Here is a 5,698-nt window from a genome sequence, read left to right on the forward strand (position 1 = left end):
CTTAATATTTTACAAAAAAAAGAATAATCATTTTATTTTATTACATTTGTACATTTGCACTTTCAATTCAGCTAAGTATTTTTTTCAATCATTTATAATTCTTAAATTTAAAATAATAAAATTTAATCCATTATAAAAATATTTAAAGTGTCGTTCTGTCATTAATTTCTTCTTGATAAATTGACGAGAAAAGATTCTATGAAAACAGATTCTTAATTCTTTACTGAGAAAAAATATCAGCCTCGCTAAATTATTATAGCTTAACGTTTTATTAGTGTAAGTTTACTTTCACGGCATATCAATAATTACTAAAAAATGATAAGTGTTTACATGACGTATTAAAAAATTGACAATGTATCTCGGAAAAAATCTCGGAACGTGGTGCTGTGCGCTTCTTCTTGTAATTTCGTTTGCAAAATCTCAGCAAAATTTCAAGAATGAAGAAAATGACGAATTGAACGAAAATTTTACAACAAATTATAGCGGCCAAACAGAAAAGCTGCGACGTAATTCGTATAAAAATTCCTTCAAAAATATCCAATACGATGATTGTCGCATCAACTCCACATGCAAAGATGAAGAAAATTTGACGAGGATCAAAGAGGAGAACGATCAGTTCCTTAAAAATTCCAGCAGTAAAAATAACTGCAGCAAGATTATTTGCATTTAACTATGCTGTCCTCTCGGAGATCGATTGATCGACAAGAAATGCGTTCCCGGAGGGAATAAATATTTCTCTGAGAATGTGTACGGATACGAAAATAAGAGAGTGGATGAATTGTTTAATTTGACCGTCTATGATCCGTGTCAGAGACAACGTTTATTATTACACAAGAATAACAACGACTTCAAGATTTTCGCCAATGGTTCTATTTATTTATATTCTTACAAAATATTTGCCAAATCGACATCATATTGCTTCGCCGTCATAGACGAAGACGTCACGTTCGAAATAACCATCTGTTCGGAGACTGCTGACGAGATTTTTACTGTAACAACGCCTAAAGTACTGTTTCAATGGAAATTAATAAATTAAACTTCATAAACTTGGGCTTCCACATAAGGTCTTTATTATGTTTGCTGCCGATATTTCTCGTATATTCCATACTGCCAGAACTCCAAAATGTACACGGTTTCATATTGCGGAATTACATCGGTGTAATTCCTTGTCATGCCTTGTCTGTTGCATACAGAATTGACATTGTGAATATTATAATTAGAACGGATGCTGTGGAAGATTCCGTCTGTGTTACAATAGGTACAGTATATATGTAAATTACATAACTATAGATGCAATCGACACAATGTATATCTTTGTTATTAATACATTATTATATTATTATATTATTATATTATTTTATATATTAATATATGAATATATTAATATATGAATATATTAATATATTATTATGTGTATTAATATATAAATATATAATTATATTTTCGCGAATTTATTATTTATTATCTTACTATTTCTTGAATATATAATTTATTAAAATCTTAAAAACGCAATAATGAGTAAAATTTAAATTTGAATATTGTATTTTGACATTTAATCAATCTATATTTACCTCAATAATGTATGTCTAAAATCGAAATATTATTTAATTTAATTTTAGTAATATTTATTAAAAATATTGCTGCGAAAATTTTGGTGCAGAAAAAGTAAAACATAATGATAAGTGAATGGAATTTTAGACACATGCTAAATGATTAAAATATTATTTATTCCATTTTTCAGCCTTTTTAATCTACTTTTGTTTTTTCGCAAGCTTCTTCTGGTTAAATATAATGAGTTTCGATATGTGGTGGACATTCAGGTAAGTCATTCTAGAATATTTTATACTTTCTTTTATACTTTATTCTATTTTTTATACTTTAACTATTAACAAAATTATTTATATAGAAATTAACTATAAAAGAAATTATTTATATAGAATAATATGTGTATAGCATATAGTATAATATGTGTATGTTATATTATAACTGCATACATATTAAAGCAATAATGAATGCATGGTAGAGTTCGTATAGTGCTATAAATAATGTCTATTTTTATATATAGGACAAGTTTTAAGAACCGCAATCGAAAACAATAATTATTTTAATGTGCATTTGCATTATAATTTTTTCTATTGTTTTTGGCAAAATATAACATAATTTTTTTCGCAGATCATTATGTGCGTTATAAAAAAATGTGAAACAGCAACAGACAAAAAAATTGTTATTTTATGCAATCTACGCGTGGGGAATTTGCTTTATTCTGGCTATCGTATGTAGTATTATAGATTTCATTCCAAGCGTGCCAGAAATTTTTCAACCAAAATTTCGCACAGACGGTTGCTGATTCGGTAGTAAGTATATATGTCATTGAGAGATATAACTCTATTAATTTTAAAATATTTGAAGAATTTTAATAATTAGGCTTGTGTAAATTCAAACATTAACAAGAAATGGACCAACTAAATGGTTAACAAATATATTAAAATAAAAATTATTTAGAAAGAAATATTTTTATCGACTCTCAATATTAAGAATATAAATATGATATTTTTTAAATCGGCCAACAGAGCCAAAGCTTATTTCTCCATATGTAAGTTTCGAGATTAATTCTCGTATATAGAACTTAGTGATCTCAAACCAAGAGATACAGTTCCGAATAATTAATTTTTCGTGCTTTGGCTCTGTTGGCCGATTTAAAAAACATCAAAAATTATTTAATCTAAAATTTCCTTGCTTGTTTAATCGGTTCACTTCTTATTAATTTTAGAATATTTCAATAAAAAATTATATAAATATATATTTACAACTTTAATTATGTTTCACACATTTACAAGATATAGAAAATTAAATAAGTACAAAAAATGTATTTTTTTTACATCGAAACTTGTAGGGGAAACATAATTGCGTTTAAGTTGTATTATTATGTGCTCAAAAGTATGTGCATCATTAGTAGCATTTGTTTATCTATTTCTACGGCATTAAAAATTGAACGTTACAAAAAGGATACGGGTCATCGTCTGAAAGATTCGGAAAGCAAGTGCTATAACAATAATAAAAAATGGTATGTATTCAGATATCGTTGCATTGAGATATGATAATCTATTTTATTAATTTATGCTACTTTTATTAACATTTATGCAAACAACATTGCATAATTGATTGATTCGCATTTTTTTATAAAAGAGAATAGGCCGGCATTAATAATTAATAATTAATAATTAATAGTCCGATTGTATAGTTAATTTGAAGTCCGAGCTTGATTGGTTAAATGAACTTTTAAGTCAAGACCAATTTTAAAACAACATTAAATATAAATTCAGATTATGAATACTAGCCATAGATTGTCATTTGCAGACGTCATCTTTTTTATTCGCCGATTTACTTTTTTAAATTTTGTAATATTTTCAAGAATATATCACTTTACGTGTTTCTTCGAAAACCTATGCAATTCTAAAGAAAATCACAATTAATAACGAAAATCAAATTATGAATGCACCAGTATTTCACAAAAATAAAAATTTTAAACTTTTTAAAAAATTTCTTAAGTTATTTACATCAAATAAATTTTATACATCATATATTCACAAGAACTATGAAAATGAGATATTTGTTTTCAGGTTCAATCTATATCTGCAGCTATTTATTGTGCTGTTTATCGTAATAGGCATAAAATGGGCGTAATAGGCATGATGACAGCGTCATTATTATCTGGAAATGTATCAATTTATAACTCGTATGCTATTAATTTGCTGCACATTATGCAGAATCTTTGAATCTTTATCATATTTGTGTGGAAAAAAAGATCAAGCGCATGTTATTCAAGCGATTTGGTTGCAGTTTGTTGCGAAAACTCGATCCGAATCGAATGCAACATCGTCGAGCATTATTACCACGTCAAAAGAAGTAGACATGCAGGAGAAGATGCGTTCTTCCGAAGGAGCAAGAAGTCACACTGATAAGAACTTTAATTTTTATTCGAAAATTGAAACCATATTTTTTATTTTGATCTTTATGTTTATAAGATTAATAATTACATCTCACATATATTTTCGGATTTTGTAGCAAATGCATATTATTTTGTCTCGTTTCTTTTTCAAATTTAAATGAGATTATATATTACATTCCTTGATATAAATATTTATAATGAAGTTAATTGTAGATATAATTTTCAATTTTCAGTATTTGTAGAACTTTAGAAAACTGCTACATTTGTATGAAATAAATATAAGTTGTTATTATACGCCAATCAAATAAAAATATGTTCATTTATTAGTATTATAATTGTAATAAAAAAATTGAAATCTAATAAAAATTAATTAAATATTTTATCATAAAATTATTATAACATTAATACTTAAATAATTGAAATTTTTAAATATTTTATGATCACAATAATTTGGTTTAGATTATCATTTTCTCTAATATAATTTACATTTTACTAATTATTAATTAGTTTTATTATTGATTTTGAAGAAATCAATGAAATTTTTGTAAAAATTTTCTTTTCTCGTCAAAAGTTGGGAATGAAAAATTAAATAGCATCAGTCCCGTTATTTACAATGAGAGCGATGTAGCCACATTATTCGTTAATCTAACTTAGCCTAACTTATCCTAAACTTAACCTAAATAATTTCTAGGAGGATGAGTTTCCACACCGGGTCGCCCTTACGGTCTTCTCCCCTTAGCTTCCGCTCAATCCCCTAACACACATACACACACCTACGACGCTCGGGACTTCCGTTTCGTCTTGCCTTTTAAATCTTTTTGATTTTCTTTTTCTTCCCTCGTCACTTTCATCCTTCCATCCAATCTTTTTCACTCTTCTATCTCCTCTCCCTTTTCCTCTCTTCTCTTTCTTCTCTCCCTCTCTTCCTCTATCTCCTTTATCCACCATTCCTCATCCACCCTCTCCTCCTTTTCCTAAAATCTCCTTAACTACCTCCTGCCAACTCCTCTCCCTTTCACTACCTACTCTACATCTTTCCCGTATATGTTCCCACGACTCTTCCTCTCCATCACATATCTTGCATCTTCTCTTCTTTTTCTCCTCCCAATATCTACTTCCTAACATCTCGTTTCCTAGTTTGAACCTCGCTACTCTCCTCCATCTATTCTCCCCTCAACCCTTTTTTAAATATTCTGGCACTCCTTCCCCTCTAACCTCCTTATACCATCTATTATATTCTGACCTTTCTATTTTTTCCTCTTTTTCTGTTCCTTCCAATCCTTCCTTAACAATTCCCCAAACCATCCCTCTTCCTCTCCTCTCCTCTCTACTTCCTCTATCCTCCTTCCTCTTTTTCTAAAGTATTCTTCTCTTTCCCTTTCCCATTTTGATCCCACCTTTCCTTTCTTTGCACTTTCTCTCATTTCTTCCCAGCATTTCCTCGCTAATTCGTTTCCTCTTCTTTCCTCCATCCTTTTCTCAAAATTCCACACTCTCTTCCCAGCTCTTATCCTCAATTTCTCTCTTCTTAGTTCTTCTCTCACCATATATCCTGGTATCCTTCTTTCAACCCTTAATGCCCACCTCAAGTACCTTTCTTCCATCCTTTCCATTCCCTCTCTCTCCTTCCACCCCCATATTTCCACCCCGTAGCTCATCACTGTCCACACCAATTTGTTAAACAACCATAATCTTTTTCCCCAATCTTTTCCAAACCTTCTTTTCCCTATTCCCCATACTTTTCCCATA

The 5,698-nt window shown here is 29.2% G+C and overlaps 1 pseudogene; it reads left to right on the forward strand.

The window, feature by feature from the left end:
• Positions 1-352: 352 nt before the first annotated feature.
• Positions 353-3,684, forward strand: LOC146719448 (putative G protein-coupled receptor Mth-like 10; annotated as a pseudogene).
• The last annotated feature ends 2,014 nt before the right edge of the window (positions 3,685-5,698 follow it).

Source organism: Nylanderia fulva, unplaced genomic scaffold, assembly GCF_048542155.1.
Source record: "Nylanderia fulva isolate GAGA-0341 unplaced genomic scaffold, ASM4854215v1 Scaffold98, whole genome shotgun sequence".
NCBI lineage: Eukaryota > Metazoa > Arthropoda > Insecta > Hymenoptera > Formicidae > Nylanderia > Nylanderia fulva.